The following is a 27,897-nucleotide window of genomic DNA, read 5'->3' on the forward strand; positions in this document are numbered from 1 at the left end:
TGCTTGATAAATAGAAACATTCCTGAAATTTTGCTATTTGCACAACATGGATGGACTTGGAGGGCATTATGTTAAGTTAAATAAGTTAAAGAAACACAAACGTCGTATGATATCACTTATATGTGGAATCTAAAAAATACAACAAACTAGTGAATAAAACAAAAAAGAAGCAAACTCACAAATATAGAGAATAAACTAGTGACTACCAGTGGGGAGAAGGCAGGGAGGAGGGGCAACATAGGGGTAAGAAGGGAAAAAAAGGGGGTTATTATGGGATTATATGAAATTGTATGAAACTTTTGAAAACTGTAAAGCACTATAGAATTTAAAGACTCATTCAATAAAAAATAAATTTTAAAAAGTTTTCTCTTAGACACTTTTAAAAAAGTAGAAACATTCCTAAAATTAAACAAGAACACCTTTTTATCTTAAATTTAGTAGTTTATTATCAATGTTTCCAAAATTATTATCCAAAATACTAGAGAGGGTCTTCCCTGGTGGTCCAGTGGTAAAAGAATCTGCCTTCCAATGCAGGGGACGTGGGTTTGATTCCTGGTCAGGGAACTAGAATCCCACATGCCACAGGGCAGCTAAGCCTGCGCTCCGCAACTATTGAGCCCACGCAACTCAATGAGAGAGCCTGCGTGCCGCAAACTACAGAGCCCACATGCTCTGGAGCCCACGTGCACCACAACTAGAGAGAGAAAACCCGCATTCCACAACTAGAGAGAAGCCACAACTAAGACCTGATGCAGCCAAAAAAAAAAAAGAAAGAAAACTAAACAAAGAAAATATATTAGAGAATATTTATCCTAATACTGATTTTATAAAAATGTAGTGAGAACAAATTCTCAACTTAAAATCTAAAAATCGTATACGTAAATTCTAAAATCCATAACCACGAGGCAAGCAACTGACACTTTTTGAATGACTAAAATATCAGAATCAGCCTAGCCGTCAAATACCATTAAGTGGATTTTAAATATTGCCTGGTGAGATTAAAAAAAAATTTTTAAGCCAGCTGTCTATCACTTTACAGGCTCAGGCCTCCTTGGCATGTAGTTTCCATGGTCAAACAGTCTGGTGTTTAGATTCAGCTGAGGCAGCCTTCTCATCAGTCCAACTTCCACAATGTGCAATGCCCAGAAGTGGGTGCTACAAGAAAACAGTCGTAGGAAGGTGAAGAGGCACAGTGGCCACTTCACAAACAGATCATTTTATGCTGTCTGCTCCCATGATGAGAGCGCAGAAGCACTGCAAGAGAAGCACCTAAGGCTTCAAGGAGAAAAGGACAATGTTCTACCAGTTCTGTGTTAAGCACAGAAGGATTAAGCCACAGCACTTAAGATGAATATTTAGGGACTCTGTTGTAAACAGACTATAGACTTAGATTCTGCCCACACAAGGAGTTTTGCAAAATAAGTTTTCTAAACAGTCTGTCTTACAACTTTGTTTTTCTAAATATTCAAAGTTTCATGACTTTGGTTTTCATTCTGCTACTACTACTCTCTGTAACTTGGCAAGGCAAGTTGCCTACACTTAGTATTTTTTTAAATTAATTAATTAATTTTATTTATTTTTGGCTGCATTGGGTCTTCGTTGCTGCACGCAGGCTTTCTCTAAGTTGCAGCAAGCGGGGGCTACTCTTCTTTGTGGTGTGCAGGCTTCTCACTGCGGTGGCTGCTCTTGTTGCGGAGCATGGGCTCTAAGCACGCGGGCACGTGGGTCCTTGGGCCCTAAAGCGTGTGGGCTTCAGTAGTTGCAGCGCGCGGGCTTAGTAGCTGTGGCTTGCGGGCTCTAGAGCACAGGCTCAGTAGTTGTGGCGCACAGGCTTAGTTGCTCCGTGGCATCTTCCTGGACCAGGGCTCGAACCCATGTCCCCTGCATTGACAGGCGGATTCTTAACCACTGCGCCACCAGGGAAGTTCTACACTTAGTATTCTTTAAAGTTGGATGCAGCATACAGTGAAGAAAAGACTCTACTATTATAAACTGTGGATCCCATGGCAAGTCCTTTAAGATCTATGAGTTTCAGTTTGCTGAACGTTAAAATGTGGATGAAATCCTACTTAATATACCAAGTTTTAGAAAGAATCCAACTAAAACCAAAAATTACATCATAAAATGCATTTTTAAATTTATTTTATTTCTTATTATGAATATTTCTAATAACAACCGCCTAATTGCCATGTAATGAGGAATCACATTTCTCTATGTCGATAACATTTCCACAAAAACTGATGTTCACACACAAAAAAGACACATCCTATTAACATTATTAGTTAGTAATGTAGAAAACTTATTTTTTCTATCTTTGCTTGTGTTTAAGTGAAGAGCATGTCACAGATGTAATTGTTTAACTACATCATTTTTAACAATGGCAAACTAGTGGAAAGACCTTTTCAGAGAGAGAAACAATTCTCCTGGTCTCAGTATCAGTCAGGCTATTCATCTATATTTGGTTATGCCTTTAATTCCTTTCACTAGACTTTTATCTTTTATTACTTTTAATCCTGTGTCATCTGGTGGCATGCCTGAGTGTACGGAAAATTAGTGGAAATTAAATTTTATGAAGCAATTTAGGTTGTAAGCGCTCTAGATTACCTAGTAACTCACTTCATAAATTTATTTCTTAATTCATCTATTTGCAAACTCAAAAACTGTTGTATTGGTTTTCTTAAAGGGGATGTGGTGGAGTGCAAAGGTGAAATTGGTAGGAAGAACACATTAATTTGTGGTACTCTTTGGACAATATGTTCCCTTTATAGCAAAACTCACATACATGTGGAAAAGCATGTTGTCAGTATTAATCATTCAGGGGTAAAACAACCTACCATTTTAATCAGAAATGTCAATGATATAGGCTTTTACAGTAGCTACTGAAATTTCAAATTTTACTGTGAAAATCCATGTAATACTCATCTCTTTGTCTCTGTGCAAAGGAAGTAGGATTCATTTTTGCAGATGTCACACCATGGAAAACTAGCTACTTCCTTAGAACAGGGTGATCCACTGAAATGTGAGTTACTGAAGATTGACAAGTAAGCATTTTCTAAGTCAGATGGGGTAGTACATGCCTTGCTTTGTTAATATTCTTAAGTATATTTATTATTGATTTCATGATGATATTTAATACAGCAAATAAAAATAGACCGTTCAGAATAAAGGGGAAAAGAATCTTTCAAATAAATATGAGATTCAGTCCACAGATTCTTAGATTATGGAATAGAGGGGTGAATGAGTGGGCATATTGTATGTAGACAATGCCTCATGTTTTCAAATCACCTTTTTATTTAATCTTTCATTACAAGATCATAATATTTCTGTACACATATGGGACTATCCATAAGAAACTATCTTCCCATAAAAAAACCTCATTAAAATATAACTTGTGGGCTTCCCTGGTGGCACAGTGGTTGAGAGTCCGCCTGCCGATGCAGAGGACACAGGTTCGTGTCCCAGTCCGGGAAGATCCCACATGCCACGGAGCGGCTGGGCCCGTGAGCCATGGCCGCTGAGCCTGCGCGTCCGGAGCCTGTGCTCCACAACGGGAGAGGCCACAACAGTGAGAGGTCCGCATACTGCAAAAATAAATAAATTAATTTAAAAAAAGTATAATTAATGAAACATAAGCTATAATACTGGATGTGATAATGCCAATGATTTGGGTAATTAAAAGAATATTTGCATGTGGATACTGAAGAATGTGCTCCAACAAGATTGATAAGGGGAGAAGTCCTCTGACTGATAAGATGATTGTAGTTCATTATAATTATATGAATTATAATTTATAATATATAAAGTGATATAAAACCATACTGCTATATTTATTTTGACCCTCTACTTACCAAATACTATCATCTGAAATTGATTTTATTTCTTAAATAATTGTTTCTAAGGCAAAGAGAATGCACTGATCAACAATTACAGATATTCTACGCTGTCATTTCTCCAAATAGATCTCCAAATTGATCCATTTATATTCTGTTCTATAAAGATACCAATTATCAATTTGCTTGATGCAGATTATTACTCTCCCAAGACAAAGCATCACCCTGGTGAGCTAAGTCAAATCAATGAGAAATTAAACCCAAGACTGTTTAGGACCTTGACAAGGACTGGCTTTCCCACTGCTGCATTCCCAGACCCTGTGGAAAACAGCAAAATGGCTTTTACTTATGCTTTAAAATATATTTTCCTATATACAAATTACACAAAGGATTAAATAATAGTTCAGACATTTAAACTTACTTTTCCTTAGTCACTCTATTTTTTCTTCATTTATTATTTTAAGGAATATATAGGTCACTTAACTTCACTTAACATCACTTAACCTCCCTCCATCTTAGTTTCTACATCTATAAAATGAGAATAATTCCACCCACATTTTAGTGTTTTTCTCAGGATTGTGGTGTATACATCACAGTATATGTATTAAATATATTACAGTATGTATTATGTATATAAGAAGCATAGCACAGAACCTAGAATATAGTTACTATTACCACTGTAGAACACAAAGTCCCCAGATCTCAGCACTGATATTTTTCCAGCCAGTATCACATGCTGCTGCCTGTAACATCAAAACATCTTTTAATATAGGTAGTCTGGCAGCTCCAGTGCCCCATTGCTGGCTCAGGCCGCTACCCACACTTGCTCCAGACTCATTACCTACTACTTTGCTAAGACACATGTCATGCCGAGCATATTCCTCTACACAATCCACACCACCAACGCCACAGTTGCTTCATTAGGGATTGCTGCTTGTCCCTCCTCTAAAATGGGTATGGAAGTGAATATTCCTGCCTTGCATGGAGCTCCTTAAGACTACATCCCACAGTATGTGTTGGGTTTCTACATAATCCACCAAATTGTATGCGTAATGAGAAATGGCTGGATGCTTTGGATAGCTTTTTTCAGAAAGGGACTCTGAGACAGATACTTTCATTTTGGGGGGTTATTGAGGAGTAGACTCAGAAACAACATCTGCAGTGGTGTGCTGGAGCCAACCTGTACCAACTTGCAAGAAGCAATTATGTGCATCTTTTCGCACCTCTGTGTTCAATGATGTCCAGTTGGTAGTTTAAAATTGGCCATAGTGGGAATTTATGTCTTGGAAATTGGCAAATGCAACAAATAAGGGTGTCCCCACCACCACCACACACACACACATACACACCACACACACACACACACACACACACACACACACACACACACACACACAGGGAGATTCTATTGTTGAACAGTTACCAGCACACCACTGTCTGAAAGAGAGGAAGAAAAGCCAGGACTGGGCAGAGGAAGAAACTGATCTTACCCACCATAATAAGTCTTAATCCACAGGCTAAGAAACCAATATTGGTGTTCTGCCAAATATTAAGTACATCTACTCTAATTTTGTATTCAGGAACTGGGTAATGACTACTGGTCCATGGTCCCTAGTGGACATGCTTTTTGACAAACTTGGGCAGAACTTTATTTATCACCTGGCCCACCTACACTCTGATTCTAACCAGGGGATTATGATGACACTTTGGGTTCCCAGGTATCGACGTCAGTTGAGACTCTACGTCCAACGGTCCTTGAAATATTTGAGTGTTCTCCTTTCCCAAGTGTAAGAATTACCCAAGTAAATGACTTAATATATGCTATAAAAATATCAGCAGCACAACTTCAGATTACCAGCAATGATGGACCTATTTATGGACCAGAGATTTGGTGCAGAATGTCTATTAGGGACTGTGATCTCCTAATCTCTTGTCACCGATAAGCAAGTGAAAGAAATGGGATTAAAGAAAGAGAAAATGAACAAAGGTGTATTGCAACAGAAGCCTCAGCCAATCCCACAGGAACCAGAGTATAACCTTGACCAAGGCAACTCCCCTCTGCTGAGGGTAATTTCCATAGAGGGACTCACCCCAAGATATTTGGTACCAAGAGTGGTTCTAGGAAGCAGACTCAGCTATGAGTCCTTGGCAGTTAATATTTTGTCAGCTGGGGGATGGTCCTGAAGCGGGGGTTCTCAGCAGCATACTACAGTGTCCATTACACTGGGTCATGTTAAAATAAGAGTCCCTGCACTACATGCAGAACCATTATTCTCCAACAACCTTAAGGATTTTAGTTCAGCTTGGAACACCAATTTTCTTCTCTCAGCCTACATTCTCCCTCATCAACTCTTAAGGTTCTTCCTTGAAATTTTGCATCCTCACACACCCAAAGACTTTCAGAGATGTTTATATATAAACATTAATCAATTTCACTTGGGTTTGTTTGTTGGTTTTCCAGAAGGTTTTTCAGCTACCATATAAAGTGAGTTAATGCAGAAATATACCAAAGATGAGGGAGAATTTCCAGCCTCACACAACCTATACTAATGATGCTTTTACAGAGCTACCTATTAAAATTATTATCACTGGTCCGATGCTGGTAATTTTTAGTTACACTGAAGAAATTTTTCAGTAGATATTTAGCTTACAAATGGATGGGGTGGAGTCAGCAGGAGGAAGAAAAAATAATCCTCTCATTAGGATAACCAGGCAATTAGAGAAAGACCCTGACATATGGGTAATGTTCTTAGAAAGTTTCAGAAACACAGTTATATGGCAATTGCAATTAGCATCTAACAAGGAATTAGATTTGTTTATACACACTTCAGGGGGAAGAAAGATTATGGAGGATATTTCCAAGCCACCAAGTGTTCTGGGAATTGATGAAATATTGAATGACATCCTAAAAAATAACTTTTCTGGAACTGATACTCAGGTCTGTATAACTGGCCATGCTGAGAGAAGAATGAGCTAATAGGTTTCAGGGTGATTTTCTACCCAAACAAGCTTGGAGTAGCTCGAGCAATTAATAAGCTTTCTGAGCTGATTCAAGATTATAGGAAAAAATTGTAATGTGCAATTTGAGGGAACTCTTAAAAACCATCTCTGTGATTGTCAAGGATGACCCCATAATCACAATGCTGGCATCCATAGACCTGACTCAGATTTCTGTGAATCCAATATTCTCATTAATTTTATTCCTTTTAGAAATCTGCATCAAGAACTAGAAAACAAAATGGGCTTTTATGCATTCTGGCAAGATACGATGTCCTAATGTGAATCTATACTGATTCTTGACCTCATATCAGGGTTGACATTCTCCATTTGGATTTGTAAGGGGAAGAGAGTGACTTACTCCCACCAGACAGGTGGTAGATGGGGAAGAGAAAACTCAGGAAAACCTAACTCCTGAAAGAGCTGATTGAAAACAAGACTAGTTCTGGACCAGACCATTTGTAAAAACCACATAGCCAATGACTTAACGTGTTGCATGGAAACCATCTGTGCTGAAGATGGTGTATTTATATGATACTAGCTTATATAGGTTTGATTGTATTCAGGGAAACGTTGAAGATTCCCTGTTTAACTATACATAGCAGAAAGCTGTGTATCCACTTTTGCTCACTAACAACAGCTTTAAATTAGGTGAAGAAAGTATGACTTAAAGATGAGTTAGACAGAAATGCGATTATTTTATTCATCCTAGTACTAAGACTAGCTCAGGGTACACTTTCTATTTCCCTCTCTCTGTCATAAACATTTCTATTTTTGAATAAAATAATAGAGTTTGGTTTTCCTTTTGTACTTTGGGTCTAAGCAAAAAGAATGAAATATGGATATGGCTTGGACCCTGATTTGTCTATAGTATACACCCAGCCTGTTCCTGCCATATTGAATATTTTCAAAAAATTCTATTTTCAAAAAATAGAATATTTTGTACTAAGGTGGGATAGGGGTTGGGTTGGGAGACAAACTGAAAATAGAAAATTCTATTTTCAAAAAATAGAATATTTTGTACTAAGGTGGGGTAGGGGTTGAGTTGGGAGACAAACTTTCATGAGCATATTTCAGGAGACTCCAATGTATAAAATATTAACAGCTGTGTTATTACCCTAAGGGGTGATATAAGTCACACAGTGTATCAGGTTCCTATGTCAAGATATTATTTTCCATTGTTAATACTCCAATACTTCAGATTAGTCTTCATACATAACACTGTAATCCACATATAATAGTGCTGATAATCACATTGACTCTGTGGTTTTACAAATGGCCTGGTCCAGAACTAGTCTCCTTGTACTCAATCAGCTATTTCAGGAGTTACGTTTGCCTGGGCTTTGTCTTCCCCATGTACTACTTGTCTGGTACTTTCTCTAAATATTTGAGGTGATTCACAATGACACCTGCCCAAGGTACATTCATTTCTCATTTTATCTCTATCACATTTGCATTGTCTTTGTGATCCAAGCAGCTAGAAATATTTTGGATTCCCAATAATCTGAGGATAAGAGCAGCCAGTAAACCATAGCAACACCCCCAGGAAGAACAGTCTTCTCTGAAGACTTTAGGAGTCCTCTGGGTGAGAGATGAGGGGTAGTACATCAATATTTAATGCTGGTTTCTGTGCAGATAAATTAATAGACCTTCTGGAACTACAATCTCAGCTGCCCAATTCTGCACTGTGTCAACCTCCATGAAGGTAGACCCATGATCCATGAAAAGAAAAGCTATTTGTCCTCCTCTCCATAGAGAAAGTCAATCATCTGATGTTTTATTTTTTCTTCAGACCCTTTGCTATGTCCTCTTCTGATCTAACTCAGCTTAGATTCTTTACCCCATTGTGTATGACACTGTCTTATCTATATAAGCAACTCCTTTTCCCAATTATTCTATCACAACTGGCGAACAACCCATGGCCTGGATCAATACAGCTCTTAGTTTTTTCCAGGATTATATCTAAAATCCTGAACGATGCTCAAGATAATCTCACAAATTTGCAGACTGGCACCAGTTTAAGTTCATGGTTTTAAAATTTAGATTGTCTATCTATGAAGGCCAGCAATTCAGAAATTCATGGCATTGCAATGTTAGAAAAATCAAATCTTCCTGTGTTACAAGCAATAAAATGTAAGATAGAAAAAAAAAGGCACTGAGGAAAAATATCCCATAAAACCTTTCAACTGGATAAAATTAATCAGAACAAAAGTGAAAATAAAGGATTACCTACTCTTCAGGGGCCTGACATCTGCATTTTAGCCCTCATGAAGTTGAGAGAGAAAAAAATATGCAGAGAAGAAAGCAAAAATATAGAGCATAGCTGGAGAATATTACTTTGAAAAGAACCCTAGAGGTAATTACTGGCATATGGAACTGACTTCAACCAAATAAAAATGAAGTCCGACAAATTTTGACAGTTATACTAAAAGCTTGAACTAAAAATTCATGTGACTGTTCAAGGTTTAAAATAACCCTTTCTCAGACTTCCCTGGTGGCGCAGTGGTTAAAAACCTGCCTGCCAATGCAGGGGACGCGGGTTCGAGCCCTGGTCCAGGAAGATCCCATATGCTGTGGAGCAACTAAGCCCGTGCACCACAACTGCTGAGCCTGTGCTCTAGAGCTCGTGAGCCACGACTACTGAAGCCTGTGCACCTAGAGCCCGTGCTCCACAACAAGAGAAGCCACCGAAATGAGAAGCCGGCACACCTCAATGAAGAGCAGCCCCTGCTCGCCACAACTAGAGAAAGCCCGCGCACAGCAGCGAAGACCCAACGCAGCCAAAAATAAAAATAAATAAATAAATTTATAAAAAGTAAGAATAATAAAATAAAATAACCCTTTTTCTGAGCAGGTAGTAGAATGAGAAAGCAGTATACCTCCCAAGGAGGGCGTATTTCACGACAGCACTTCAGATGTGGCCAAAGGGGATATGTAATAAAAAGGAAGCACCTCACCATAAGGTAGAGCCACAGTGGTAAGAGAGCTGCTTCAGAGGTCCGATTAGGGCCTAACTAAGGAACATTCCCCACCACTAGATTACAGTGTCCTCCTAATATCTGCCATCAGGATTTCAGAGTTGTTACAGACCAGTGACTACTGTGTATTTTATATCAGTCCCATTTCTAAATGGAAGTACTTATTGTATGTAAGCAAAACTCATTCCACCATCATACGTTGTGTTTTAAGAGTGGAGAACTGTGTGTTATAGTTCCCTAGGCCAAGAAGAGCTATACCTGGATCTAATTGAGGGACTACTTTGCATCCTCCAGAGATCCTGGACTTAGACTATAATCCTGTGACTGAATAAGACATTTGGGTTTTCTCAGTTAAAAAGGGGATTAGTAAGCTCTGTGTTTGGGTAGAACTGTGAACTAAGATCTGGTGACAAGAGAGCTGAACTATGGTAGTCATTATTAGTGCTCACGATATCTGTTTTGCTTCTCTTTCCAGGCAAGTGAACGACAACACTTCCCAATGTTAATTTTCCTTAAAACTAGATGGGGCTAATTGACTAGTTCTGGCCAATGGTCTGTGAATAGAAGTGACATATCAATTCTGGACTGAAGCAGAAAAGAAACAGGTGAAAGTTCTTTATGTCCTTTCCTCTCCTGCTGCAAAAAACATGGAAGCCTCATGGTGAGGTTCTAGAACCAAGAGATTTGAGCAGCCAGAATTAAGGAGCCAATGTATGGAGAAAAGTTAACCTGGAGTGTTCCTGCAGCAAACCGAAACGAATGAGAAACTTTCATTGTGTTAGACCACTGAGACTTTTTTAAAATCCACAGAATAACCTCACTTATTCAGACCCAACTTTAATGAAATCATGCACATTTAATTTAAAATCTAAATTATCATTCAACAGTATTCAGCATTTTGAGGATGTAGACCCATTATATTTTGAGATCTATTATTACTGATGAGAAGTATGTTGCAAATTTAAAATGTATACTTATAAGTAATCTTTATTTCCTTTCTGATAACTTTTATAGTAATTTATTTTTAAAATCATTCCATTTTACCATGATTTCTTTGTGTGAGATTTATTTTCATATTTTTCCTGCTTGAAACTCAAGATACTCCCTCTATTTGAGAATTTGTTTTTCTTCACTTTTGGAAATTCTTAACCATGACTAATGAAAATAATGCCTATTAGACACGTATTGGCTCTCATTCTGGCTTCCATATTCCTTAACTAATATTTTAACGTTTTCCATCATTTTCTCTCCCAATTGTGCAGTCTATGTGATTTCCTCAGACTTACTGTCCAGTTCATAAATTCTCTTTTCAGCTGTTTAGTTTACCGTTCAGTCTTTGCATTCAGAATATTTTTTACATATAGACCTTTTAAAACTTTCTAATTCCTTTTATACATTTTTGGTTCCTATCTTATGACTACTGTTCTTTTATCTCTTTGAATAATTTAAATAAACATTATGAACTTTTTTTTTCAGACTTGTTATTTCTAGTTCTAAGCATCTAAATTCTCCACTTACTGGATCTGTGATTCTCTCCCACAATGGTTCCTTCTGTGTGATGTGAACACTTTCACTGGGAGCTCATCTTCATCCTGTCATTCTGTATTCCTTTTTTGGTAAGTCAAATATGCTCTGGACTGAGAAAATGTCTGACACCAGCACTTTCGTGCTCAACACTGCAAGTCCCAGGTATTTCACTGGCTCTTAATTTCTTGATCCCTCACATGCAACTCACATAATCCTGAAGTTCTCATTTTTCAAGGGTATTTTGCCCCCCATGGACAGGCTAATGGAAGGTAAATTTTCTTGCTGTTTCTGATAGGCTAAGGTTGGAGTTTTCTGGTGTTCATTTCAGGGATGGGGCAGCCCTTGATGATTCTGACTTTAGGCAAGAAGCTTAGTACTAGTTCCCTAGGAACTTGAGATCTATGGTTAAACATTTCTCCTTCTGTGTGTATCTAAAACACAGAACCAAGCTGTTAATATCTCAATATATTTTTAATAACCCCATGGTGATGTTGGCAGAAGCCCCTGCTCACAGCTCTGATGTTGCATGTTTTCTTCTTTTCTGTCTCATGGCGATTTCTCTCTCTTGGTTTTGAGTTTGGCTATGTTTCCAAATACTCTTTGGCTTATTTTACAAAGCATTCACTTGTATATAGAGCTATTTGTGTCCTATTTGACATATTTTTTGTGAAATCTAAAACTTAATCTTCATGATACTTTAATTGGGATTGAACTAGAAATATGAAACAGAAAGAGAATAGGTATCTATCACATCTAAGAGAATGTCATGGGTCCGCATTTACTCAACATTTCTTATACACTTTCAATATTCCAATAGGGATTTGAGGTTTAATTTTTGCAAAATCATGAACATCTGTCATTGTTTATTCCTGAGAATTTTTTAAACTTACTGGTGCTATATTGTCTTAGCAAACTCTTCATTTTTAGGTGTAGATATTAACCCATTAGGAGGCCACTCTATTAGTCCATTTAGAAGAAAATGTGTCTTGAAATAGAGCAGTAACCATGGAAATAAAGAAAAGCTCAGACTGAAGAGATATTTTAAAAGTATGATTAACAGGATGTGATGGTCAGATGTGAGGAATGGAAAAGATAGAGGTATCGAGGATGACATCCATGCTTCTCTCTTGATGGTGGATGGAGGTGCCACTGAAAACTGGTGAAGGAACAGATGTGGGGTGAAGGATGGGAAGATTAGAATATAAAGATAGGAAGTTTGTAATAAATTTATACTAAGCTATCTTTTTATTGAATAATTTATTATGTCATTGAAGGAAGATATTTTGGAGTAAGGCACAGCTTCGTGGAAACATATGAGCCACTAGAGAGGCTCTGATTCGCTAGAGAGGGCAGGAATGAAGGGCTACTAAGAAGGCCTGGGATCTAGATAAGATATCTGAATGTCCTCTCCCAGAGGAGTTGTGATGAGGTCAGAAGGTCAAGAGCAGCTTCATACAGTTGGAGGGAAGATATTGAGATGATATTCAGAACACTCCATTTTCATATCTGACCCATCACAACTATTACAGTCTTCAGTGATGAAAAAATAAAATGTATCTTTCTGTATTGAAAACGTACAGAGCCAGAGACTTTTCACAAAAATAAAATGTCCAGTTGCTTGAAATATTCTAAATAGATATGGCAGTGGAGAAACATTTCCTTCTCAGTAGCACTCTAGCATCTTTACTCTGGAGTCATCAGCACAGTCATTAGCATCTTAATTTGGCTGTGGGTACCTTGTATGTGAAGTAGATGGAGTGTGTTTTTTAAAGGTTTTCACTGGACGGTCAGGATGTGATCGAGAGTTGAAAGATAGCCTGCGGCACTTCTTGTCCAACACTGTGCAACTCCCTAATGAGATACCATTGACAAATATGTGTGAGGGACTAATAAGCCAGTTAGAGCCACTCTCAGAGCAAACAAGCCACCTAAGTGACAGCATGACTGAAATGCAGACCACATTCTCCTCTGCCTTTGCTGAAAACACGAATTCATATGCAGGCACACTCTTCGTCAGTTTTCTTAAGGAAATTATCATGGAATTTAAGCATTTCAAACTTCAGAGTTGGCTTTTTTCCAGGCAAAGAGAGTATATAAAGTTGCACCAAAAATGAACCCACAGAAACATAATCAATTCCATCATGGGAAAAGGAAAAGGTCATATTGCTATATTAATTGCCTTATTGCCCTTCCCACCAAAAACAAACGACAAGATCCATAGCATCGTGGACTTCATGATCAGCTCTGCTCTAATAGAGAGAGAAGTCAGGGGAAAGGAAAAGAAGAAAAATCTCCCCAATATAGCTTCCTTTATGGAGTGCAAGGACTTTGGGAAAAGATAAGAATGTCTTAATTAATTAGTTAATTATTTCTACAAACATATATTAATGTCCTACTATTAATGAGGCTTTTGTATGCCCAGGTGAACAAAAATGAGAAGGACTGCATCTCCAGTCAAGTTCAGGTATGCATGGCCAGCCATTAACAAACTTATAAAACAATGCTTTTGGTGTCTTCAGCCTCTTTTTTTTTTTCTCACACCATTTCTTATTTCCCATTACTCTTTTCTCCTTTCAGTCATCTACCTTCAAAGCTCCTCTCCAAAAAATCCCTGACAACATTCAATGACCTGTTTAAATGGACTATTTAAAACAACTACAATAGGACAAGAGAGAATGTTCCTTATGGTAATAAAAAGCATAAATTTAAACAAAAAGCCTACAACATCGTACACATTAGTGAAAATATTAACATGAATGGTTGATAGCAATATTTTTAGTAATTTTTTTTTTAATTCCCCACTTGTTTGTTGCTTTCTAATCTACTTCACGGGCAGCTGAGAGAGTAAACATAATAAATTTTAATTTATTATGAACATAATAAATTAATGTTTAATTTATTTTAAACATAATAAATTCTAATCATGTCACCTCTCCCATGAAAACCTTTCAATAGCTTTTTAATAATCTTAAGATAAAAATCAAATCCTTAAAGGAGCCTTCCAAGCTTTGCATGACCTCCGAATGCCATCTAGTGCCCCTCTCCCTTTAGCTCAATAAGCATCAACCAACTGGGCTTTCTTTTAGATCTTTCCACATCAAGAGATGTTATGCTTCCTTTGCCTGCACTGGTTCACTGGGCCCTACACACTCCCAGCTCTCAAGCCACCTCCCCTACACACACACACACACACACACACACACACACACACACACACACACTGTCTCTCTCATCATCTGCATAATTCATCTTTCAATTCACCATTCAAAGTATCAGTTCCTCTCTGCTCAATGTTATGTGGCAACCTGGATGGGGAGGGAGTCTGGGGGAGAATGGATACATGTATATGTATGGTTGAGTTGCTTCGCTGTGCACCTGAAACGATCACAACATTGTTAATCTGCTATACTCCAATATAAAATAAAAAGGTTAAAAAAAATCAATTCCTTTGAGAATAAGAAGTCTTCCTTCTCCTTCTCCATCATTCTCTCCCATAGTACCATGCTTCCCCTAGCCCTGTAAGACTTTTCACCTGTGGTTACTATATTTTAAATGTAATTACTATTTAATTTCTTTTGTAACCTCTACAGAGCTAAGGGCCATGTTTGTTTTGTTTAATAATGTATGCCTGGCATACATACACAGCCTGGTACATAGTAGGTATTCTATAAGTATTTATGGAATGAATAAATGAATGACTAGAATATTAAGATCAATAAAATGAGAACACATCATAATTTCTGAAATTAGACTCAAATTAGTTCTGAGTTTCTTGGCAAATAGAATAAAAAGAGGAAATTAATCAAGTTTAATCAATTATATAAGGAGAATCAAACCATTTCTTCAAGGCAACAAAACGTTTCCTATTTCTAAAGAATGTAGAAAACTTTCTCAAAGAGATAATTTTCCTTCACAGTTCTAATCACAGTTTATATATGTGTATGATCATCAATGGGTATGTGCTACAGTAGACTCCAAACTTCTGAAAGGCACAGACCCTGTCTGTTTGACTTACTAAAACATCCCAGCACATAACACAGTGCCTGAAATAGTAAAAGGCTCTGATAGTAACTCATTTATTCTTTCATTCATTCAACAAATATCTACTAAGCAGTTATTACCTGTTCAGCACTAAGATAATAAATACAATGAGTAACTGATGGAAATAGTATATCTTATCACTTTATAGCAACAGTAGTCACAAATTTCATATGGCTGCTTTAGGTTTTTGTTGTTTATGCTGACGTTGTTGGCATTTGATAAAGCATGAGAGAAAACATTAAAACATGGTAAAACTGCGTAATAAGGAGCATAACAAAAGTTTTCCACACACTTCACTTTTTAAAGGTTCAACCTGTTTTAGGATGGAATTTGGAGTAAACAGAGGAGACAGGAAGGCCACTAGGTAACACTTCTCTAGCTGAGCTTATGCCAGAACTTGGAGAAAAATACCACTCAACTCTGAGCTTGCTGACGACAGCTGGTAGTGCTGGAGTTCCTGTGTGCTCACTCTGGTTCCAAAATATCCTGCAGATTGGGGCTGGTTCACCAAATTTTCTTTTCTTTGTAGCAGCAGGCAGTAGAGAGTCAAACTACTTTTCCTTCTTCTTTCAAGTCAATCTAGTATTTTCAAAACTTATGGTTACCCAAGGTGGGGGGTGTTAAATGAGGAGCTTGGGATTAAAATATCCACACTACTATATATAAAAAGGACCTACTGTATAGCACAGGGAACTATACTCAATATCTTGTAATAATCTATAATGGAAGAGAATGTTAAAAAAGAATATATATATTTATATATGTATAACTGAATCACTTTACTGTGCACCTGAAACTAACACAACATTGTAAATCAACTATATTTTAATAAATTTTTTTTTTAAATCTAGTGTTTTCAGCTTCCCAGCTCCGTGTAGCTATTTTCATCTGAAGCCCTTTACAGTTAGCTGCCATACAGAAATATGTAGAAGGGGAATAGGGACACCAAAAACAAGATCATGATTCTTGGGCTATAGTTTCTGATTCCATTTGGAGATGGCAGTTTGATATTACACTAAACTTAGGCCATTCTATTTTAATTTCCTAAAGTACCATACACTAGTCATCAAAGGAAATGAGTCATCTGATCTCTCCTCCTTCTAGGGCATGTTCTGAAGCACAAAGCTGGGAAGAGGCAGTAGAAGGTAACTCACTCGTGTTTCCAGTGGATTCTTTGTATGTGTAAGGACCTCCCCCATAGTGATCCATTTCCTAATTCCTCTGCAGCTCATGAAATCTGATCATGAACATCAATGAGCCTCCTAAGGGTTCTGCAGCAAAGATCACTCCACGTGTACATGAAGTGAGTTGGGCAATAGGGGAGCTCAGTCTGCCTCATAAAGTGGGACTGGATGGCTACTTTCTGCTAAATGGATACATCCTTACCAGAGCCATGGCTTTATTGAAGTCATTTAATCACTCTAGATATCATTTTCCTTTACTATAAAATGGGGACAAAAATATGTCTTGTTCATTCCACAGGATTTTCTAAGGATAAAGTGATATTAGGCATGTGAAAGAAGTGCTCCCTAAAATTTCCAGGGGTGGGAAGGATATGAGTTTACCTCCTCAATCTTGATGAGCAAAGACTATTCTATCTTTTCCAGGCATGTTTTATTTCTCTTCCACTCCATTTTCCCACAGAATGGATGTGAAGTTTTTGAGTTGAGGGTTAAAGGAAGGCTTGCATCTTCTACTCCCATTAATGTTGATCACCAGAAATATATTTTACATACACAGCAGATTCCTCTTTTGCCTGAAAATATGCATACTTAAATCTCTTTCGATGAAGATATTAGAAACATTTCTGTGATTTTAAATTTCACTTTAGCTCCAGTTATTATCAAAATGCTAAATCTATTTGGACATTTGAAAAAATAATGCAGAATAAAGTACGCAAGCTTTACTTATTTATCTTTGCAAAGCAGGAAAGAATATCAAACCAGAAGAACCAAAAGAACTTCAAAAAATATAAAGTTGCACTTCCTACTTTCCGTGAAATAGTCCAAATAAGAGAACCAAATTGCTGCTACTCTCATTTAAACAGCTCACCAATATCTAAAACAAATGAGTCACAACCTTGTTTCTGTATCACTTATCTCAGATTTCCCTTTTCAGGAACATTTTTGAAATAACGTCAGTGATAGCTTCATCTCATTCTCTGGAAAAATAGAACAGAAAATTACCCACCCCTGGTGCACTAGATGTAGAAATGCCTAAATTATTCAAATAGCCCATAGCAGCCATGCTTGCACAGACTTCTGAATGATTCTCTTTGATATGAGTTACTTCCCTACAGTGGGCACTCAGCTCTAATCTTCACTGCCCTTCATTTCTCAGAATTTTCTGCTCTACAGTTCTGTTTATTTATCATAGGATTGTCAAAGCCCTAGTTGATTTCTTGACTACCAAATGTGGAGGCTTATATCAAATCTGTTTTCAGTGCCTTTACCTAGCCAGGAAAATGAGTGCCATTCATTCACTCCATCATTCAAAAACACTTATTCATACCTTCGTGTACTAGAACAGTGCTAAATACCTGAGAATCAGAGATTAAAAGCCAGAGTTCTTTCATTCAAGGATGTCACCACTCAGTTGGTATAGACAATTAAGGAGATAATTACAATATAGATACATACAAAACAATCACACACACACAGATACACAGAGAGAGAGAGGGAGATACACACAAATTACGATAAAAGCACAGATAAAGGGTAGCTAACTCAGACAGAGAGAAAAATCAGTCAAACCTTAATGGCAATGATATTTAAGCTGAGTCTCAACCATGGGCAAATTTGGTCCCCAGTGGATATTTGACAATGTCTAGAGATATTTTCACTTGTTACCCCTGGGAGCTTGTTCCTAACATCTAGTGAGTAGAGGGAAGGCATGCTGGTAGACAGCCTACACAGCACAAGGCAACCCCCCAAAACAAGGAATTATATGGCCTAAGATGCCAAAAGTGCCAAGGTTGTAAACCTGTTGCAAAGGATGAAAATGCAATTTAGATTGGTTTAATCAAGAAAAAGGTTCACATATTTGAAAAGTCCAGTGTTATATTCATTCACTGAACAAGTAAACATCAAGTGCCTACTAGGTTTGGGTGATGTTGTAGGTACAGGACATAAAGTGTGAACAAAACAGGAAAAGTCCAGGCCTTCATGGAACAAATATCTCACTGAAAGGAGATAAACCATAAACCAATAGCAAATAGGTAAATATATAATATGTCAAATAGTAGACATTCTAAGAAGGAAGATTAAGTAGAATAAGGGATACAAGTCACGTTAGAGAATGAGGGGTTACTGAATATAAGGTGATCAGAGAACAGCTTCCTATTTTAGATAGGATGGTCAGAGAAGTTCTCACTTATCTGGTAACATTTGAGCAAGGATTTGAAAGAAATGAGCAGCGGGGGGCGGGAACCATGGAAATATTTGGGGAAAGAACATTCGAGGCAGAAGGTACAAAGGCTCTGAGAGAGAAAGGTGACGGAAATAGTAAAGGAACCACAATAAGGCCCATTTGACAGGAGTGCAAATGGATGACAGGGAGAGTGGGAGGAGATAATACCAGGGTGGAGAGGAGAGCTGGTTCAGCCTTCCATGCCTATGGTAACATAGGGCAACCCGGGCAACTGCATTTACTGTGGGTGAGACGGGAAGGTTTTGAGTAGCAGCTAACAAGATGGGCAAGTTTGAGCCAGAGGATGATGTAACTGGAGATGCATATAACAGACTGACTCTGGCTCTTCTGCTGATTAGACTGTAGAGCAGGAGACAGGTAGGAAGCTATGACAATAATCAAGGCAAAAGATGATGATGGCCTGGACCAGGATGTTAGGATAGAAGGTGTAAGAAGTGGTTAGAGGCTAAATGCCTTTTGAGAGTTGATAAAATGTATCAATAGAATGGATATGAGGTATGGCAGAAAGAGAAAAGTCAAGGATGATCCTGGGGAGTTTTGCCTCCTGAGCAAGTATAAATGGGGGAAAAAAAACAGACATGTTTAAGAAAAAGATGGACTATCATGTGAAGGAGAAGACAGAATAAAATGAGATCAGAGAGAGAGGCCAGGGATAGCATCTGTAAGTAAGGGTTAGAAGGCCAAAATAAGATATTTTTATGTTATTCTAAATGGAAAGGGAAGCCATCAGAGGGTTTTAAACAGGACCGACATGAAGTGATACACATTTTTCAAAGATTCCTCTGGCTTCTCTGTGGAGATTAGATACATAAGGCAACAGAATGAGGAACATCCAGTTGAGAGGTGATTGCATTAATCCAGGCAAGACAGGCTGGTGTCCTGGACTGGATAGTAATGGTGGGAGTGAAAAAAACTGGAAGGGCTGAGCTATGTTTTACAGGAAGATCCAACAGGTTTTATTGATGGTTTGGTTAAGAAAGATAAGGGAAACAAAGGAATTAAGATGGTTAAGGAAATCAGTTTCCCTGATCAATTCACACTCTACCTATGGTCTGCCAGCATTTAATCAGAAAGACCACATTCTTTTTTTTAATTTAGTTTATTGAAGTATAGCTGACTTACAACGTTGTGTTAATTTCCGCTGTACAGAAAAGTGATTCAATTATACCTATATCAATATATACATTCTTTTTCATATTCTTTTCCATTATAGTTTATCACAGAATATTGAATATAATTCCCTATGCTATACAGTAGGACCTTGTTATTTATCCATCCTATATGTAATAGTTTGCATCTGCTAATCCCAAACTCCCAATCCATCCCTTCCCCACCCCCCACCTTGGCAACCACAGGTCTGTTTTCTATGTCTGTGAGTCTGTTTCTGTTTCATAGATAAGTTCACCTGTGTCATATTTTAGATTTCACATATAAGTGATATCATATAGTATTTTTCTTTCTTTTCCTAACTTACTTCACTTAGTATGATAATCTCTAGGTCCATCCATGTTGCTGCAGATGGCATTATTTCATTCTTTTTTTATGGCTGAGTAGTATTCCATTGTATGTATATGCCACATCTTCTTTATCCATTCAACTGTCGATAGACATTTAGGTTGTTTCTGTGATGTGACTATTGTGAATAGTGCTGCTATGAACATAGGGCTGCACATATCTTTTTGAATTATAGTTTTGTCCAGATATATGCCCAGGAGTGAGATTGCTAGATCATATGGCAACTCTACTTTTAGTTTCTTGAGGAATCTCCATACTGTTTTCCATAGTGGTTGCACCAATTTACATTCCCACCAACAATGTAGGAGGTTTCCCTTTCCTCCACACCTTCTCCAGCATTTGCTATTTGTAGATGTTTTCATGATGAGAAAAGCCACATTCTAAAACATAACTATAACAAATACCTCAGTTATCTATCTCCTGCTGTACCAGAAACTGGGTCAATTGGCTTAATGAATGTTAGAAATGGATTTTTCATTGATAATATTAATAGCTCATAAATAGCAAAGTAGATACTATAAATGGTTTCTCATGGGTGTATGGAAGTAAATAAAGCTCACCCAAATGAGAGCTAGCAACAAGTATTTATTCATAGCTTGCTATAAGAAGGGATCCAGTCACCATGACCCACACTTGGCAGAGAATCAAAGGCAGACAGAGGAGTGAGAAGTCTTTATAGGGGAAAACAGGGTAAGCTTCAGGTATGCTTTGATTGGAGGCTGCTGGCATGAGGAAGCTGTAGGTGGACTAACTGGAAGCAGGCATCTTATATAATTGGTTTATTTCAACAATAATTATGTTTTGGGCTTCCCTGGTGGCGCAGTGGTTGAGAGTCCGCCTGCCGATGCAGGGGACATGGGTTTGTGCCCCGGTCCAGGAGGATCCTGCATGCCATGGAGCAGCTGGGCCCGTAAGCCATAGCCGCTGAGCCTGCGTGTCCGGAGCCTGTGCTCCGCAACGGGAGAGGCCACAACAGTGAGAGGCCCGCGTACGGCAAAAAAAATAAAATAAAATAAAAAAATAAAAATAAGAATAATTATGTTTTATAATAAGTCTGCTTAAAAATAATTTCCAAAATATTTTTGGTAATTTACCATCTTAGACCTATGCTAAATTAACTAATAGCTATTCACTAAATATCTAGATCATTTCTAAGTAAGATTAAATGCTGAAGCATTAATTACTAAGCATAAATTTAATTTTATGTACTTTAGCTTCTTATTTTACACGGTACAGAAAGGCTAGATATTTGAGTCTATTAATAAATATGTTCTTTTTTTACCACATTGAGAAACTATACTCTGAGGAAGAAAATCCCTATAAAAATTGTGAGATTGTATATTCATAACCTTGCCAGTCTGCTAGAAAATGCTGGCATACGACATATAATTCACAATTATCTATTTCTTAGTTTTCTAGAGAAAAGTTATTAGTACTTAAAATTTATAATCAGTGTGTATCAATGAAACTATTAGAAACAGTAAGGGCAGAAGGACAACTTTGTGTTAAAAGTATGCAAAGTATGTAGGATGGAACAGTTGTTCCAGAATGAGAAAGAGGAAAATGTAGGACACGACCAGAATGGATTTGAAAAGTTGTAATTTTGCCGCAAAGGAATTTAATTTCTAGTGGTCAAACCTGGTTAAGAATTTACGAGTTTCTAAAAATGAGCTTTAGTATCAATGGTATACTGACGCAAAACTAGAGTTTGGTTTTCTCTCTGATAAAATGACAAAAGTTTCTTGGATTATTGGTCTGCTCTTAATAAGAGGCTGTAAAAGTTGTTTTTTACCTTCTGACTAATCCACCTAGGAAGTAAAGACTCTGTCTCAGAATAATCTCTCTGCTTTATGTTGACTTTATCATGTCCTTGATTATTTAAAAGAACCAAATTTTATCACTTTTAACAAAGCTAAGAAATTTTTTTAAAACTACGTTACCTCCTATATTTACTTTTGAAATCTTTTATTGTCATTTCAATTAAATAGGCAGCCACGCATGGTTTCTCAATGACTCATAATCCAATTTAACACAGTGTTCAAACCTCCTGACAACATTTGATATTTTGCCTTTCCCAAATCTAATCCTAAATGATATCTTTTACAACTAAGACTGTATGTGGGATTTCCCAGAGGGCCCCAGGAAAGGTCACAAAGGATCTTTCATCTTGTAAAAAGAGAGGTGCAAAAAAACTAGGTTTTTTTGATATGTTGAATTCCTTGGGAATCATTTTCAAATAAGAAAAGATACTTAACCTTCCCTAGGTTGTGTTTGTATAGGCAAATATGTAAATGTGTGTGTGTGTGTGTGTGTTTCAAAAATTATATGAAATTCCTAGAAATTTGTCAGTGTCCCTGATGTCCATAATTCGTCCTAGTGCTGCCGTGACTGATATCAAACAACAGTATAGTGTTATCAAATTGTAATTCCAGTGTTTTGTTAAATGTATGCCACAGAAACAGCAGAATATCCTTGTCCGCTGCATTATTTTTGTAATTAACTCTCATTATATCTTTATACACAGCCATATTAAGTCTTTTGTCATTCACAGAGAAATGATGCTTCCCTGAAAGCTCTTGCGATCAGGTACAGGACAGAGTGCTTCATCTTTAACCAAAAGGGACTGTCTCAGAGATCCAGAAAAGAACTATGTTGGATTCTGATGGCATTGCTCAAATAACTTTGAGCACATCATGCTACCAAACTGAGTCAGGATTTCCAGAACTCTGGTAGAGAAACTGATGGGTTCATGAGATTGCTAACCCAAGATCAAGCAGAACAAGAATTAGTCCACAGAACAAGAATTAGTTCACAGGACTGTATGAATTGATAAAGGATGATTATGGGTTTTGTTTGGAGTATTATTGATGCTTTAATGTTCTGCTTCCTTGATATAAAGAACCCTTTTTTCTCTTAAGCTATCTATAACTCATAAAAATTTATTAAATTATGTTTTGTAAACAGACAGGAAACATTTATCTTTTTCTTCCTGTTGGTTCCCCTAGAATTCAGAAACTTTTGAGTATTCTTATTGTTATAGCTATATAATTATTTGCATGGGTTCACTAAAAATCTGTCCTCCTTTTAACAGAACATAATTAGAAATATTAAATATAACCAAGGCTTTGACTATACTGTCATATTTGAAATGATGTGCATAAAACCAGATATGGCCAGATAATTTTAAGGAACTAAGATCAACTTTATGGAACCAATGCTTACAAATCCCTCTTAGGAAAACTAGCCTGGAACCCAGCTTATAGGTTCCCAGATTTATAGATGAGTAAGAAAAGTCACTCCTGGCAGGCCGAGAAAATAGGACTTGTTGGGCATCTCAAGAAGAGAGGAATTCATCCAAATCTATAAGTACCGCAGATAAAATCTGGTGACAAGTTCTTGGCTCAGCTTCCTAGGCTCAAGAGGCTTCTAAAAGTCCAGTCTGAAATTCCCTATAAGAGCTTTCAGCAAAGCAAACTTTAAAAGGCATATGTGGTTAATTACCGTTCTTGCTGTACCTCTGTAAATAACCAGGTCAAACCTAATGAGGCCACATTTCTTTTATGATGGAAAATAACCTTACTTTGATTATCATTGATCAAAAGTGAGGTGACTGTGGAGAGAAATTTTATGTTTCAAGAGAAAACTACAGCACAGCCTTATGCACTATCAGATTCTGGCCCTATTAATCATCTTCAAGCTATTTTTTACCTTTTTGTAAACTGCATTGTATTGTCACCTAGCTGTAAATTATACTAGATCCTGTCATCTTGTGCAAATTGTCAGCCCTTACCAAATTTTAAATTTCTGCAGTTTCCTTCAACATCTAACTTCAACCCTACAAACTTACATTTTTAATTTTTCTCCCACCCTTCTGACTTGGAGTCACTGAAAACTAAAATCTGACACTACCCCCCACCCCAAACCCAAATCCTTACTGGGATCCTAGATTGTCTTGTAGCTAGCCTTTCCCCCAGGCTCTGAAGAAGCCCTGTGAGCTGAAGCCAGATGACTTGATACAAACTTCAAGGTCTTATCACTTGGCAGTGGACAACCTTCATGCCTGGAGTTGCAGCTGTGTGAGCCACTTAGGAAGTTCACTGCAACTTCCACATCTTCCACGCTCTGCTCTGGAAAATAACCATGACCGTGGACAATCTTACCAAAACGTCTCTAACGTCTAAGCTATCACCAAAAATGTTGTGACTGCCAATGGGGAAATCTGTCAGAATGCCACTGCAATCCTCACTGCACCATCTAAAGACACCTCAAGCCCAATGTCTAGGAATCTCCTCAGTTGGCAGCCCTCTGGACTCAGGATCTAAGTTGGCCCCAACCATTAATCTTTGTTCTCCTTTTAATTTCCATAGGAATCCCCGTCATTAAATGCCTGATTGCTCACACCATCTGGCAAATATCCTCTACTGACAGGTCTCAGCAGACGTTTCAACTAGTCCTTCAATCACAGAAATGTGCTAAACAAACTACATGGACTCGCTTTCTTAAGCATTTCAGTGGATGCCTGGCTTCTCTGGAACAAAAGGGAGGACTGACCAAGACCCAGGGCCTCAGCATTTCCCTCAGCCTGACTAGCTTTCAGACATGTTTCTTCCTGCCTCTAAGACCCCTGACCTCCCTTTCTTAGAGTATTTACCTCAAAAAACATGTAATTGTAAATTCTTTCTCTTTACTTTTGATATATAAATCTTTTCAATAACTTCTTGCCAGTTTTACAACCCAGGAATATCTTTCTCAAATACCACGGAGCCATCCTTCTGAAATGTAATCACTGAAGAAGATAAAGCCCCTATCTCCCAGTTTCCCTGGGAGGGTATGAACCTAACTTTGGAGGGCTTCTTACTCCAAGCTGTAAAATTATTGCATGCCATGAAGATACAAAAAAGTTTATTTTTCCTTTGGATAAAGCCAATTAGCAAACAAAGATAACCTAAGATCCTCTACCCCAGCTCTTTGTTACAGCAGAGTTGAGCTCAGACATAATTGTGGTCTCTTACAACTACTGTAATAGACTTGAATAAAATTTTTGCCTGTTTAGCATTGTCCCATGCAATTTTTGCTTTGACAGTGACTATCGTGATTTATCAAAAAAAGAACCTAATAGTTAAGACAGACCAAATGGACTAAGTCAATTGACAGCAATCTGAACAACCTTGGACAAAGTACCCTCTCTAAGCCTCAGTCTATTCATCCTTTTTTTTTTTCTATTTATTTATTCGGTTGCACTGGGTCTTAGTTGTGGCAGGCGTGCTCCTTTGTTGCGGCTGGTGGGCTCTTTAGTTGCGGCTGGTGGGCTCCTTAGTTGTGGCATGCATGTAGGATCTAGTTCCCTGACTAGGGATCAAACCAGGCCCTCTGCATTGGGAGTGAGGAGTCTTAACCACTGCACCACGAGGGAAGTCCCTACTCATCTTTTTAATCATGGATATTATCATAGGATTTTTGTAAAGATTAAAATCGCTAATGTTTGTAAAACCTAGCACACCACCCAAAGAACTTGATCATCTAAGAAACTGTTAATACCTCTTCTTCCTAACTCATCTCCTTAGTCACTTAACACACTGCAAGGTGATTTATTAATTTTATATGTCATATGTCAGAGACAGATACTTCTTTTAAGAGACTGCACATGATCTGCAGGTATTTTTTTTCTTTTCTTTTCTTTTCTTTTTTTTTGCAGTGCGCGGGCCTCTCACTGTTGTGGCCTCTCCCGCTGCGGACCACAGGCTCCGGACGCACAGGCTCAGCAGCCATGGCTCACGGGCCTAGCCGCTCCACGGCATGTGGGATCCTCCCAGACCGGGGCACGAACCCGTGTCCCCTGCATCGGCAGGCGGACTCTCAACCACTGCGCCACCAGGGAAGCCCTCTTTTCTTTTAACGTATAAATTTCAAATATAAACTCCCTGAAGAGATCACACCTCCCATTACTTAAGGCAGGTCCGCTTACAGGAGCCATTTTGGTAGTCCACAGGCAGACAACAATCTGGAACAACTGAAAAGACCTATAAACTAGAAATGTGGAGAGTGAACAGAAGTCACAGAAGAGCTAAAATTGAGAAGCCTATATTTACACACTTCCACAACGCTACAAGAGCCTTTCCCCAGATTAGACGCTCCCTTAAGACCCAGTTCTGCCTCAGGCAGCTGAGGCTGACATCTCCAGAGCAGCAGCTGGAGACATTCTCCCTGGAAGCTGCTCTCTCTGATCCCTTTCGCTTTTTAAGCCTTGTGTTGTTTTAGGCTAATAACCTACAACCCTATTTTGTAGAACATTTTCAATAAATGCAATCTTTTGGGGGCAAGTATCATTTTCTAAAATTAACTCTCACCCTTTATTAATACTTGTTCTCTCATACTGGGAAATGTGAACAGTAAGTGCCCTCTTCATGGGTTTCATTCATCTGTTAAGTATCTAGAGGCCAGTACTTCAATCAATACATACAATCTTTTGGAATTAAATTGCCCTCTGTTAGGAAGCTAGAGAAAATGTCTTCAGATGATGAAACACTTTGTGTTTATTTCCATTTCCTTTGTTCAATTGTTTTGGAACAAATACACATTTTTGCCTAATTTAAATATCACCTGTGAATGTTTGTAATCATCCTCAGGCAGCATAATGTAAAGGAGTAGGGGTGGGGAGCATTTCCCACTCCTAAAAATATACTGTGTTTCTGAAAGCTTTTTTTTTTTCAATTATTTTGGTAAATTGAACCATATTAAGTGTGGAAGAGGCACAGACTGTTTAAATAACAGCTGTAATGATTGACTGGATTAAGGAAATAATTTGTCTCCTCAAAACTCAGATCATTGTTTACTCAGAAAAAGAGGGACATTCTCAGTGGAGGGTGGGCTATGAAACTACTCATGCCTCTCACACAACCAAGTTTGGTGTGTTGACCTGAGACAAATAGACTGCCAAATACTTCTCCAGCAAACATAGGTCTACTCGGGATCAGCAGAGAACTGCAATTTGGGGTCTGCAACCATGGCAGCCACGTGCAAGTCCCTGTAGGGCATAGGAAGGAGAACACTTTTATAGAGGAGAAAAGGAGGCTGGGAGGGCTATGGTAAACGAAGAGTCCATGGCTTTTCACTGGCTGAGTCCTTGCCAGGAAAGGAGTCTTTTTTCTTCCTCTTGGTCTCTGCAATCCTCATAGGGCGTAAGCGTGCCCCCTTCTGGTTTCCCAACTCTACTTAATTGGGGTTTCTGTTTTTTCATTTTTTTCCAGGTGTTTGATTTTCCCCACGTACTGAGAATCAGAAACAGAATGCTGCTCATATTGATTTGAGCATATTGTATTGTTTGGGTAGGAGAAAAAAGACAAATGATTGTTAATGAAGTACAACTTTGGGCACTGTCATAGGGCAGCCAGTTGTCCCAGTTTGCCCGGACTGCCCCAGTTTTAGTACTGAAAGTCACGCATTTCAGAAACTCCTTAGTCCCTGACAAACCTGAGTTGGTCACTGTTGGGGAGGAAGAAATTTTCCTCTACCTTTCTAGGTTCTTCTGGCTGGTCTAAGAATTAAATCAGCATGAGACAGATTAACAGGAGAAAAGCAAA

At 38.1% G+C, this 27,897-nt stretch overlaps 1 long non-coding RNA gene across 1 annotated transcript in view; it reads right to left on the reverse strand.

Annotated features, from left to right (window-relative positions):
* Positions 1 to 3,454: 3,454 nt before the first annotated feature.
* LOC132426700 (uncharacterized) overlaps positions 3,455 to 27,897 on the reverse strand; it is a 174,113-nt gene continuing 149,670 nt past the window's right edge. Inside the window, exon 4 of the long non-coding RNA XR_009519758.1 lies at positions 3,455 to 3,581. This is a non-coding gene — a long non-coding RNA (uncharacterized lncRNA). The remainder of the gene's footprint in view (positions 3,582 to 27,897) is intronic.

Source organism: Delphinus delphis, chromosome 6, assembly GCF_949987515.2.
Source record: "Delphinus delphis chromosome 6, mDelDel1.2, whole genome shotgun sequence".
Lineage (NCBI taxonomy): Eukaryota > Metazoa > Chordata > Mammalia > Artiodactyla > Delphinidae > Delphinus > Delphinus delphis.